The 14,693-nt window shown below is 36.9% G+C and overlaps 1 pseudogene; it reads left to right on the top strand.

The window, feature by feature from the left end:
• Window positions 1-11,680: 11,680 nt before the first annotated feature.
• Window positions 11,681-12,090, top strand: LOC138172580 (ubiquitin-like FUBI-ribosomal protein eS30 fusion protein; annotated as a pseudogene).
• Window positions 12,091-14,693: the final 2,603 nt, after the last annotated feature.

Raw genomic sequence — 14,693 nt, 5'->3', positions numbered from 1 at the left:
ATGATAGTTGAAGGGAATATATATGTATTTATACATATATATGTATGTATAGGTGGGTGCATGTGTGTATACATGTGTATGTGTGTGTGTGTGGTTGCATGTATACATAGACAGAGGGCATAGGGTGAGTTGAATATGAAGGAATGATATCTAAAAAAATTAAGAGGTGAGAGAGGAATATATTGGAAGAAGGAGAAAGGAAGAGATAGAATAGGGTAAATTATCTCACATAAAAGAGGCAAGAGAAAGCTATTACAATACAGGGTCAACCTTACTCTCATTGGATTTGGTTTAAGGAGGGAATAACATGCACCCTCAATTGGGTATCTTACCCTAGAGGAGAGTATGGGGGAAGGGGATAAGAAAGAGGGAAAGATAAAAGGGAGGGCAGATTGAGGGAAGGGGTAGTCAGAAGCAAGCACTTTTGAAAAGGGACAGAGTCAAAGGAGAAAATAGAATAAATGGGGGGTGGGGGAATAGGATGGAACGAAATGTATATTTAGTCTTTCACAACATGACTACTATGGAAATGTTTTGCATAATTACACATGTATAGCCTATATTGAATTGCTTTGGGGGTGGGTGGGGAGAGAATCTAGAACTCAAAGTTTTAAAAACAAATATTAAAAAATTGTTGTTACATGCAACCAGGACATAAGAAATACAGGCAATAGGGTATAGAAATACATCTTGCCCTACAAGAAAGTAAGGGGAAAGGGGTAAGGGAAGAGATTTGGGGGATACGTGAGAGGACAGACTGGGGGAAGGAGTAATAAGTATGCTTTGCCATCTTGGGGTGGGGGATAGGGAGAGATGGGGAGAAAATTTAGAACTCAAAATCTTCTGGCAATGAATGTTGAAAACTAAAAAAAATCAATAAATTCTGGGGGGGAGTAGAATTGGTCAACTAGAAAAAGGAGGTACAAAAGCTAACTGAAGAAAACAATTTGTTGAAAATGAGAACTGGGCAAGTGAAAGCTAATGACTCTATGAGACATCAAGAATAAGTCTAACAAATTTGAAAGAATTAAAAAATAGAGGAAAATATAACATACCTCTTTGGAAAAACAACTGGCCTGGAAAAGAGATCCAGGAGATCATTTAAGATTTATTGATCTACCTGAAAGCCATGATGAAAAAAAGAGCATGAAAGCATTTTCCAAGAAATCAACAAGGAAAATTGTCCCCGTGGTCCTAGAAGTAGAGGGTGAAATTATAATCAAAAGAAATCCACGAGTCATCCCCTGGACAAGATCCCAAATTGAAAATGCCAAGGAATATTATAGCCAAATTCCAGAATTTATCAGGTTAAGGAAAAATACTTGTAAATAGCCAGAAAAAAAACACTTCAAATATTGCAAAACCACAGTCAGGATTACACAAGACTTAGCAGCTTCTATATTAATGTATTGGAGGGCTTGGAATATGATATTTTAGAAGGTAAGGGAGCTTAGATTACAACCAAGGATCACCGACTCAGCAAAACTGAGGATAATCTTTCAGGCAAGGAGATGGACATTCAATGAAAAAGGGTACTTGCAAACCTTCCTGGTGAAAAGACCAGAGTTCAGGAGAAACTTTATATTCAAATACAAGACTTAAGAGAGGCATAAAAAGTTAAAGTGGAAAGGGAAAAAATATTTTTCAATAACAGCAAGCTATTTACATCCCTGCATGGGAAGATGACAATTGTAACTCTTGAGAATTGTCTTTATTATGACATTAAAAAGGGATATACATAGACAGAGGGCAGGCGTATAAATTAACTGATGTGATGATAAAAAAAATCTAATTAAGGGATGAGAAGGGATTACAATGGGAGAAGAGTAAAGGAGGAGGCAGAAAAGGGTAAAATTATATCACATGAAGAGGCACAAAAACATATTACAGCAGAGGGAAATAAGGGAGGGATGTGAGCATTGTTTGAACTTTACTTTCATTGGATTTTTGGTTCAAGGAGCAAATAGCATACTCAGGTATAAAAATCTAACTTGCCATACAGGCAGTAGGAGGGGAAAGGGAAAAGAAAGGGAAGGGGCTGATAGAAGGGAAGGAAGATTGAGGGAGGCAGAGTTCGAAAGTGAAACCCTTTTAAGGAGGGAAAGGAAGAAGGGAGAAATAAAAGCATAAACAGAGGGGGAAATAGGATGGAAGAAAGACACATAGAGTAATCATAACTGCAAATATGAATATGATGAACTCTCCCATAAAATAGAAGCAGGTAGCAGAATGGATTAAAAACCATAATCCTACAATATGATGTGTAAAAGGAATTCATGTGAAATGGGTAGACACACAGGATAAAGGTAAAAGAAAGCACAATATAGTATGCTTCAGGTGACGTAAAAAAAAACAGGGGTAGCAATACTGATCTCAGATAAAGGAAAAGCAAAAATAGATATAATTAAAAGAGATAAGGAAGTAAACAATATCTTTCTAAAAGGGACCATAGACAATGAAGTAATAGCATTATGAAACATATAGGCACCAAGTAGTTTAGCATACAAATTCTTGGAAGAGAAGTTAAGGAAGTTACAGGAAGAAATAGATAGCAAACTATGCTATTGAGGGTCCTCAATCTCCCTCTCACTGAACTAGAGAAATCTAACCACAAAATAGACAAGATAGAAATTAAGAAAGTGAGGAGAATTTTAGAAAAGTTAGATATGGTAGACCTCCAGAGAAAATTTAATGGGGATAGAAAGGAAGATAACTTTTTTCTCCTTGGTACATCACACCTACACAGAAACTAACCATGTAACAGGGCATAAAATTTCACAATCCAAGGCACAAGACAGAAATATTAAATGCATCTTTTTTCAGATCATGATGCAACAAAAATTAAATGAAATGAAGGGCCATGGAAGATAGACTAAAATTGATTGGAATCTAAATAATCTAATTCTAAAGAATGAGTGGGTCCTTCTAGGGCTGTACCACAAAGAGATCATAGAAGTGGGAAAAGGGCCCATTAGTACAACAATATTTATAGCAGCTCTTTTTGTAGTGGCAAAGAATTGGAAATCGAACTGTGAGGGGTGCAGTCAAGATGGCAGAGTAGAAAAACGACCTTTGAGCAGCCCCAGCTTCCACCTTCCATAATCAATGTAAAAAGGGCACTCTGAACAAACTTTGGAGCTGCAGAACCCACAAAATGAAAAAGAGAAGCTAAGCTCCCACTGAGGACAGCCAGGCAGGCCGGCAGGAATCAGCCAGCATGGCACTCTAGAAGCTGAGCCCAGGCCCACTGTGAGCTGGAGGTTTTAGCCCCAGGGCAGGTCTGACCAGCCACCAGCCAGGGGAACTTCAGATCAGGAGCAGCTGTGGTCATTTTCAGAATTATAAACACATAGATGCGAAGGAAAAAGTGAGACGTCAATGCAATCTGGACTTTGGGACCCAGTAAGGGGGAGTGTGTGACTTTTGCTCCCAGGGTGAGAAGCCTCTGAGATTCCTGGACAGCCAGCCAGTGCCACCTGGCAGCTTCAGCTCCTGGCCTTCAGAGTGTAGGCAGACCAAGTGACCCATCTGAGGGGTAATTCCTCTTTGACCTGCTTGGATCTGGATTGTGGTCTAGGGTAGAGGTCCTGGGGTGTGTGTCCAGCATGCCAGAGTGTGTGGTGGCTGCAGAGAGGGCACCCAACTAATATCTCTGACAGCTGAGAAAACCCCAGCATTTGGGACAAAAGCTCCTCTGTCTGGTGGCAGAGTCCTACTGTGGCAAAACGCCCAGGAGTCAAGTGACAGAGGGGCGACATGACCAGGCAAAGGAAAAAAAAGCAGACAGAAGATTCCAACACTAGACTCCTATTTGGGGGACAAAAAGGAGCAAAGCATGGAACAGAAGGAAGACAGTGAAGTCAGAACTCCTGCACCAGAAACATCAAAGGACAATATGCACTCGTTATGGGCCATAGAGGACCTTAAGAAGCAGAAAAGAGAAGTGGAGGAAAAATTAGGAAGAGAAATGAGAAGGATGCAAGAAAATTACAAAATGAGAGTCAACAGCCTGACTGAGGAAAATACCTTAAAAAACAGACTAACTCAAATGGCAAAGGAGACTTAAAAAAGGCATGGAGAAGAAGAATGCCTTAAAAAGCAGAATTTGCCAGATGGAAAAAGAATCTCAAAAGCTCAATGAGGAGAATCATTGATTCAGAATTAGATTGGAGCAAATGGAAGCTAATGACTTTATGAGAAATCAAGATGTGGTTAAATAGATCCAAATAAATTAAAGAATAGAATGAAATGTGAAATATCTCATGGGAAAAACCACTGAGCTGGAAAATAGATCCAGGGGAGATAATTTAAAAATTATTGGACCACCTGAAAGCCATGATCAAAGTAAGAACCTAGAAATCATCATCCAGGAAGTTCTCAAAGAAAACTGCCCTGATGTTTTAGAACCAGAGGGCAAAATAGAGGTTGAAAGAATCCACCAATCACTTCCTGAAAAAGATCCCCCCCAAAAAAACTCCTTCAGAATATTATAGCCAGGTTCCAGAATTCCCAGATTAAGGAGATAATATTACAAGCAGCCAGGAAGAAACAATTTGAATATTGTGCAAACACAATCAGGATAACCCAGGATCTGGCAGCTTCTACACTGAGGGATCAAAGGTCTTGGAATAGGATATTCCAGAGGTCAAAGGAGCTGGGATTAAAACCAAGATTCACCTACCCAGCAAATCTTAGTATCATGTTTCAGGGGAAAATGTGGTCATTCAGTGGAATAGAGGACTTTCAAGCATTCTTGATGAAAAAAACAGAGTTGAATAGAAAATTTGACATTCAGATACAAGAAGCAAGAGAAGCATGAGAAGGTAAACAGGGAAAAGAAATCTTAAGGAACTTATCAAAGTTGAACTATTAACATTCCTACATGGAAAAACAGTAATTGTAACTGATGAAACTTTTCTCAGTAAGAAAATAGTTGAAGGGAATATATATATATATATATATATATATATATATATATAGAGAGAGAGAGAGAGAGAGAGAGAGAGAGAGAGAGAGAGAGAGAGAGGTATATAGGCATATGAATACATATGTGAATGTGTGTACATATGTTTACAGGTATACATAGATAGAGGGCACAGGACTAATTTAACAGGAAGGGATGATACTTAAAAGGTGAAATTAAGAGGTGAGAGAGGAATATAATGAGAGGAGATGGGGAGAGACAATGGAGAACGAAGGAAGGAATGAAGGAAGGAAGGCCATCATTGAACTCCTTAGGAAAAAATCTCCTGTACCAGATGTATTTACCAACAAATACTATCAAACCTTTAAAGAGCAATTGATTCCAATACTGTGTAGACTATTTGGAAAAATAAGAAAAGAAGGAGTCCTGCCAAACATTTTTTACAGTACAAATATGATACTGATACCTAAAATGGGCATAGTTAAAAAAAAGTAAGAAAATTGTGGAATAACTTACCTAATGAATATAAATGCAAAAATTTTAAATACAATATTACCAAAAAGCTTACAACAACGTATCATGAGAATAAGATGCTATCAGGTAGGATTTATGAGGAATGCAGGGCTGGTTCAATATGAGGAAAACAATCAGCATAATAGAACACAAAAAAAAACAACAAAACTAACATTAACCTTTGATTATTTTAATAGAAACAGGAAAAGCTTTTGACAAACTACAACACCCATTCTTATTAAAAAGAGTAGGGAGCATAGGAATAAATGGAACCTTCTTTAAAATGATAAGTAGCTTCTCCCTAAAACCATCAGCAAACATGCAATGAAGATAAGCTTAGAAGCATTTCCAATTAGATTTGGGGTCAAAAAGGACATCTATTATTACCACTATTATCCAGTATGGTGCTAGAAACATTAACTTTAGCAATAACAGAAGAAAAAGAAATTGAAGGAATTAAAATAGGCAAAGAAGGAACTAAGCTATCACTCTTAGCAGATGATATGATGATATGCTTAAAGAATTCTAGAAAATCAAATAAAAAACTACTTGAAATAATAAACATGTTAGCAAAGTTGCAGGATATAAAATAAACCTACATAAATCATCAGCCTTTCTATATATTACTACCAAAACTCAAATGCAAGAGATAGAAAGAGAAAGGCCATTTAAAGTTACTGCAGATGCTATAAAATATTTGGGAGTCTACCTGTCAAAACAAACCCAGGAACTATATTAACATAATTACAAATTTTCATACAAATAAAGTCAGATCTAAATACTTGGGAAAATAATGACAATTCTACTTAAATGTATTTGCTTATTCAATGTCATATGAATAAAGCTACCAAAAATTATTTCATAGAACTAAAAAGGAAGTCAGATTGGAAGAGGCAGTAGTCAGAGGCAAAACAATTTTGAGATGTTACAGGGTGAAAAGGAGAAAGAAGAGTAAACAGGGAAGGGGAGAAGCAGGATAAAAATCAATCATAACTATGAATGTGAATAGGATAAATTCACCTATAAAAACAGAAGTGGATAGCACAGTGGATTAAAAAACAGAAACCTACAATATACTGCTTACAAGAAACAGATGTGAATCAGAGAGACAGACAGACAGAAAGACAGACAGACAGAGAGACAGAGAGAGACAGAGAGAGAGAAAGCTACAGAGAAACAGAGAGAGAGACAGAGACACAGGGAGAGTGAGGGAGAGAGTAAAGGCAAAGGGCTGGAGGACCATCTATTATGCTTCAGCTGAAATCAAAAACAGGCAGGGGTAGTAATCGTGATCTCAGATAAAGCCAAGTTATAAATAGATCTATTTAAAAGAGATAAGCAAAGAAATTATATTTTGCTAAAAAGGTACCCATATATGAACCAATGGTATAGCATTCAAATTCTTAAAGGAAAAGTTAAGTGACTTAAAGAAGGAAATGGACAGCAAAACCATACTGGAGAGGGTCTTCAACATGATACTTTCAGAACTAGATATATCTAACAAATTGTTTTTAAAAAAAGAAGTAAGGAAAATGGACAGAATTTTAGAAAAATTAGATGTGATAGACATCCAGGGAAAATCAAATGAGAACAGAAAGAAATATCCTTTTTTTTAATGGTACATGGCACCTACACAAAAATTGATCTTGTATTAGGGCAATAAAACCTCACAACCAAATGTAGAAAAGCAGAAATATTAAATGCAAAATTTCAGATCATAACAAAGTAAAAATTACCTTCAGTAAAGTGCCATGGAAATATAGATTAAAAATTCATTGGAAACCAAATAATCTAATCTTAAAGAATAAGTGGTTCAAAGAATGAATGATGGAATAAATCAATAACTTCATTAAAGAGAATGACAAGACAATTTACCAAAATTTATGGGATGCAGCCAAAGGAGTACTTAGGGGAAATTTTATATCTCTAAATTCTTAATCAATATAATATAGAAAAAAGCAAATCAATGCCTTGGGCATGCAACTAAAAAAAGAAAAACAAGAAATTTTAAAACCCCCCTTAAAGTTCAAATATAAAATCCTGAACTTCAAAGAAAAAAACAGCAAAAATAGAAAGCAAGAAAACCATTTAATTAATAAATAAAACTAGAAGCATATAATAAAAAATAAGCCACTACTTAACTTTTTTTTGGTTTTTCAAATGCTTTTTTAACTTCTGATTTACATCATTCATTTCTGCCAGATTTTGAGTTACAAATTTTCTCCCTGTTTTTCCTCTACCCACTGCCCAAAAATTGCAGTCCCCACAGGATATCCCCTCCTCCAATCTGCTCTCTCTCATATCTTTTCCCATACCCCCTTCGACTTTTCCAGTAGGGGATGGTAGATCTCTATGCCCCAATGCCTGTATATCTTATTTCCCAATTACATGTAAAGCAGTATTTTAAAATTTTGAATTCCAGATTCATTCCCTTCCTCCCTTGTCACTCACCCTTATTGGGAAGATAAGCAGTTCAGTATAGGTTGTATATGTGTAGCTAATGCAAAATATTAACAATGTAGATATATTTATAAGACTAACTATATTTCCCTCCCTCCTATCCCACCTCCTACTTGTTCTATTCTCTACTTTGATCCCATCCCTTTTCAAAAGTGGGTGCTTACAATTTCCCTCCTCCCAAGCCTGTCCTCCCTTCCATGATCCCCTCTCATCCCTTTCCCCACTACTCTCCTGCAGGGTGAAATACCCTATTTCATGTGTATTTCATTCCCTCCACAAGCCAAATTCAATGAGAATAAGGATGACTCATTCCCTTTTGCCTTCCTATTCTTCCCCTCCAAAGTAACCATTTTCCCTTGCCTGTTCAATATGAGATAGTTAACACCATTCTGTCTCTCCTCATCTCCTCTCATTATATTCCTCTCTCACCCCTTAATTTCACTTTTTAAGGATCTTCCCTTCCTATTAAATTTGTCCTGTTCCCTTTATCTATGTATTACCATAAACATATATACACAAATTCACATATGTATTCATACGCCCATATAATTTCCAATACATACACACACACACACACACATATATATATATATATATATATATATGTATTTATATTCCGTTCAACTATTTTCATATTGAGAAAAGTTTCACCTGTTACAATTATCATTTCTCCATGTAGGAATGTTAATAGTTCAACTTTGATGACTTCCTTATGATTTCTTTTCCCTGTTTACCTTCTCATCCTTCTCTTATCTGAATGTCAAACTTTCTATTCAGCTCTGGTTTTTCCATCAAGAATGCTTGAAAGTCCTCTTTTCCACTGAATGAATACATTTCCCCCTGAAACATGATACTCAGCTTTGCTGGGTAGGTGAATCTTGGTTTTAATCCCAGCTCCTTTGATTTCTGGAATATCCTATTCTAAGCCCTTTGATCCCTCAGTGTAGAAACTGCCAGATGCTGGGTTATCTTGATTGTGTTTGCACAATATTCAAATTGTTTCTTCCTGGCTGCTTGTAATATTCTCTCCTTAAGCTGGGAATTCCAGAACCTGGCTATAATATTCCTAGGAGTTTTCTTTTCTGGATCTCTTTTAGGAGGTGATTGGTGGATTCTTTCAGCCTCTATTTTGCCCTCTGGTTCTAAAACATCAGGGCAGTTTTCCTTGAGAATTTCTTGGAGGATGATTTCTAGGTTCTTTCTTTGATCATGGCTTTCATGTAGTCCAATAATTTTTAAATTATCTCTCCTGGATCTATTTTCCAGGTCAGTGGCTCTTCCAATGAGATAGTTCACATTGTCTGCTATTCTTTCATTTTTTGGATCTGTTTAACAGAATCTTGATTCCTCATAAAGTCATTAACTTCCATTTGCTCCAATCTAATTCTGAATCAATGATTCTCCTCAGTGAGCTTTTGAGATTCTTTTTCCATCTGGCAAATTCTGTTTTTTAAGGCATTCTCCTCATTGCCTTTTTGAGCCTATTTTGCCATTTGAGTTATTCTGTTTTTTAAGGTGTTATTTTCCTCAGTCAGGCTTTTGACCCTCATTTCATAATTTTCTGGCATCATTCTCATTTCTCTTCCCAATTTTTCCTCCACTTCTCTTATCTGCTTCTTAAGGTCCTCTATGGCCTATAAACAGCTTGTATTTTCCAATTATTTGACTTTTGGGCTTTTTGCCACAGTAGGACTCTGCTACCAGACAGGGGAGCTTTGTACCGAACACTAGGGTTTTCTCAGCTGCCAGAGGTATTAGTTGGGTTCCCTTTCTGAAGCCTCCACATGCTCTGGCAAGCTGGTCACACACCCCAGAACCTCCACCCTAGACCGCAATCCAGAACCAAGCAGGTTAAAGAAAGAGCCATTACCCCTCAGATGGGTTGCTTGTTCTCCCTACACTGTGCAGGCCAGGAGCTGAAGCTGCCATGTGGTGGTGGCTGCACCACATGCCTCAGTGTTTTCTTGCCCCTGGAGCAAAAGCAGATGCACTCCCACTTACTGGGTCCCAAAGTCCATGCTGCACTGAACTCTCACTTTGTCCTTAGCATCTATGTGTTGATAATTCTGGACTGCCACAGCTGCTGGTGATCTGGAGTCCCTTCAGCCTGTGGCTGGTAAGGCCTGACATGGGGCTAAAACCTCAGGTGGAGCTGGGCTCGGCTCCCAGATCACTGCCCTGTTTGATTCCTGCCAGCCTGCTGTGCTGTCCGTAGTGGAAGATTGTTTTCTCTGTGTCACTTTGTGGGTTCAGTAGCTCCAAAGTTTGTTTAGAGTCCCCTTTTACATGTATTGCAGGTGGTGAGAGCCAGAGCAATGTGGAGGTACTATTTCTCAACTTTATTTTTTTAAGAAGAATACCAAATTACCAATATCAAAAAATGAAAAAGTTGAATTCACCACCAATAAAAATGAAATTAAAGAAAATTTTAGGAGTTATTTCTTCCCAATTATATACTAGTAAAACTAACAATTTAAGTGCAATGGATAAATATTTACAAAAACAGATAGATTGCCCACATTACCAGAAAAAGAAATATAATACTTAAATAACCATATCTTAGAAAATAATTGAACAAACCATAATTTTTCCCTAAGAAAAAATTACCAGCACCAGATGTATCCACAAGTGAATTCTTTCAAACATTTAAAGATTTGGAAAATTAAGAAAAGAAGGAATTGTACCATATTCCTTTTATGACACAAATGTGGTGTCCTAAAGCAGAAAGAGTCAAAACAGAGAAAGAAAACTATAGACCAATTTCGCTCATGGATACTGATGCAAATTTTTTAAATAAAATACTAGGAAAGGAGTTACAGCAATCTATCACAAGGATCATACATTATGACCAGGTAAGATTTACATCAGGAACGCAAGGCTCATTGAATATTAGGAAAACTATCAGCATAATTGACTATATCAATAACAAAACCAATGGAAATGATATGATTATCTCAATACAACACCCATTCATATTAAAAACACAAGAAAGCATAGGAATAAATAGAGCTTACCTTAAGATGAAAGTAATGTTTATCTAAAAGCATTAACAAGCATTAATTTAATGGGGGAAAGCTAGAAACCTTCCCAGTAAGATCAGTGGTGAAGCAAGGATGACCATTAACACCACTATTATTCAGTACTGTGCTAGAAATACTAACTATAACAAAAAAAAAAGAAGAAAAAGAATTGAAGGAATTATAATAGACAACTAGGAAACAAAACTATCTCTTTTTGCAGATGATATGATGATATACCTTGAGAAAAATAGAGAACCAATGAGAAAAAATAGTTGAAATAATTAACATCAGTAAAGATGCAAGATATAAAATGAGCCCACATAAATCATCAGCATTTCCATATATTGCCAACAAAGTCTAGCAGCAAGAGATAGAAAAAGAAATTCTATTTACAATAACTGTATACAACATTAAAAACTTGAAAATCTACTTGCTAAGTCAAACCCAGGAACTGTATGAACACAATTATACAACACTTTTTACACAAATAAAAGTCACATCTAAAGAATTTGAAAAAGATATTAATTTCTCATGGGTAGGTTGAGCCAATATAACAAATGACAATTCTTCCTAAACTAATTCACTTATTTGGTGCCATACTAATCAATCTAACCCCCCTCCAAAAAAGAATTTTTATAGAGAAAGAAAATAATAATACCAAAATTCACATGGAAGAACAAAAGCTCAAGAATAACAAGGGAGATCTTTCTGGTCTCCATCTTTGCCCCGGCGGAAGTAGGATTAGCGTGTCCAAGTGGCCACCATGCAGCTGTTTGTCCATGCTCAGGCTCTGCACACCCTTGAAGTAACCGGGCAGGAGACAGTCACCCAATCAAGGTCCATGTGGCATCCCTGGAGGGCATCGCCCCCAGGAGCAGATCCTACTTCTAGGAGGCTCCCCGCTGGATGATGAAGCCATCTTGGAGCAGTGGGGGGTGGAGCCCCTGTCCACCCTGGAAGTGGCTGGCCAGATGCTAGGAGGTAAAGTCCATGGCTCTCTGGCCCAAGCTGGAAAAGTGAGGGAGCATGCTCCCAAGGTGGCCAAGCAGGAGAAAAAGAATAAGAAGACTGGGTGTGCTAAGAGGAGGATGCAGTACAACCGATGCTTTGTCAATGTAGTACCCCCCTTTGGCAAGAAGAAGGGCCTCAATGCCAACTCCTAATCCCCTGGTACTTTGTCCCCAATAAAGCCGCTACGAATTAAAAAAAAAAAGAATAACAAGGGAATTAATGAAAAAAAATTGAAAGAAGGTGGCCTACACATACCAGATCTCAAAAAAGCAAAAAAAAAAAAAAACTGGTACTACTTAAGAAACAGAGTGGAAGATCAACAGAATAGATTAAGTATACAATAAATAGTAGTAAATCACCATAGTAATGTAGTGTTTGCTAAATTCAAAGATCCAAGTTTTTGGGATAAAAACTCACTATTTGACAAAAATTGCTGGGAAAAACAAGAAAGTAGTTTGGTAGAAACTGTGTGCTAGATGCACAGTGGCTAAAGCACTGGGCCTCACTCAGAAGACCTGAATTCAAATCTAGCCTCAGACACTTGCTAGCTGTATGACCATGGGCAAGACCCTTAAACCTATTTGCTATAGTTTTGTCATCTGTAAAATGAGCTGGAGAAGGAAATGGCAAACCACTACAGCATTTTTTACTAAGAAAACCCCCAAAAAGAGTCACAAAGAGTCATAAATGACTAGAAAATGACTAAAAACAACAAATGTATAGATCAACCTCTCACACGATACTTAGATAAGGTTAAAATGGATACATGATTTAGACATAAAAGGTGGTATAATAAACAAGTCAGTAAAATATGGAAGAATTTACCTGTCAGATCTATGGATAAGGGAAGATTTTATGAACAAACAAGAGATAGAAAGTATTACAACATATAAAATGGATGATTTCAATTATATTAAATTAAAAGGGTTCTACACAAATAAAACCTATGCAGCTGAGGTTAGAAGGAAAGGAGAAAGCTGGGGAAACTTCACTGGAAGTGACTCTGTAAAGGCTCATTTCTCAAATATATAGAAATTGAGTCAAATTTATGAGAATGTAGGTAATTCCCCAATTAATAAATGGTCAAAGGATGTGAAAAGATAGTTTTCAAAGAAATCAAAGCTATCTAACATCTTATGGAAATGATTTTTCAGGGTCACACATCTAGGAAGTGTCTGAGGAAGGATTCGAATTCAGATCTGCCTACACCAAGGCCAGTGCTCTATCCATTCACTGCACAACCTACTTTCCCATAGGTTGTCTACCTCTTCTCATCGTCTAACAACTGATCCATGCTCGCTACTAAAAAAAATCAGCATAAGGGAAGGAGCATAGTTCCTTCACTCTCCTATTCAATAAACACCATTGTCTTCCTGTTACAATATTTCTAATATTAAATGCAAATACTTCTGTTTCACATCTATAGCCTTTTGCAATCTGGCTCCAGTCTACCTTTGTAGTCTTACTATTATTTTCTCTTACATACTCTATGGGGCAGCCAAACTGGTCTTCATGTTTCTCACACAGAACACCATCTCTCATCTTTGTGCATTTTTCAGGCATATTTCCCGTGCCCGGAATCCATTTCCTCCTCATTTCTACCTCTTAAAACTCTACTTTCTTTCAAATTTCAGCTTATACATCATTTTTTACATGACAACTTTTCTGATCTACCTATCGTTAATTTTCTGCCTTCCCACTCCCATTACCTTTACTTTTTTTTAAGTACATTTTGTATATAATAATATATTTACCTATTGTCACATAGAGAAAATAATATCCTTCAGGACAGGGCCTATTTCCCTTCTATATCTCTATTCCAGCACCTGGAACAGTACTTGGCACATAGTAGACCCTTAACAAATAAATTCTTTCTAATTTATTAATTCATAGATAATTCAAGTATCATTCTCATTTACAGATATGGAGGTTAATACTGAAATAAAGTAAGTCACTTGCCTTCAGTCATGCACTTACTAAGCGATACATCTGAGCCCTGAAGCTAGGTCTCCTGGTCCACACTGCCTCCTCAAATGAATCATTACAATGCTCTATGTCCTCAGCTTCTCTGGCTCTCAAACAAGGAATCTAGAATCAAGAGTTTCAATCAAAGTAATCATAAAATAAAAATATTTCAGCTATGTAGTATCTTTGGAAAGCAGAAATTGCCAAAAATAGGCAATAAAAGAAATTTTGTGCTGTTTGCTGTCAAAAAATAATCTGCCTAATATTGTTCACAGAGGGCACAGGGAGGGAAAGTAATAAATTAGTTTTACCAATAATCTAGATAAAGATAAAAGCATTGAGAAACCTATGGGCAAATAGAAGTTAGAATCTAAATGTTAAATTCACAATGTGATGTTGGTGCATCTGCAGGTTTTCTGACTTCAAAACTGTTTTACAATGCCTCTGTGAGCAGCTGTAATTCTCTTGTTTAGGATCTGCCTAGCCACCTGTGGGCCACTCATTAGGGATGTGCAAAGCACATTAGGGACATTACGATATGAAGGAAAGCAGTGGGAAAAAAAAAAGAAAATAAGGCCCTATGAAAACCTGCACACTTGTGTGTGAGCTTTTAGGAAATTAGGAATCATTGTTTTGGTAGCTAAAACTTCTACAATGAATGCTAAGAAATAACAGTGGGGATCATCTTGAAACATTGACACACTTCCCTAATGTGTCTTTAGAAGAGGATGCTTGCTACATTAATATCTCCTAAGGGACATGTGAGCCAGGAGAAGGTATGGTCAGGGATGATTCATTAT

This window comes from Petaurus breviceps, unplaced genomic scaffold (genome assembly GCF_028583685.1).
Source record: "Petaurus breviceps papuanus isolate PSGF00001 unplaced genomic scaffold, PetGlider_PUasm1.0 551, whole genome shotgun sequence".
Lineage (NCBI taxonomy): Eukaryota > Metazoa > Chordata > Mammalia > Diprotodontia > Petauridae > Petaurus > Petaurus breviceps.
Note: the sequence above shows the minus strand (reverse complement) of the source record. Positions and strands in the feature narration are given on the sequence as shown.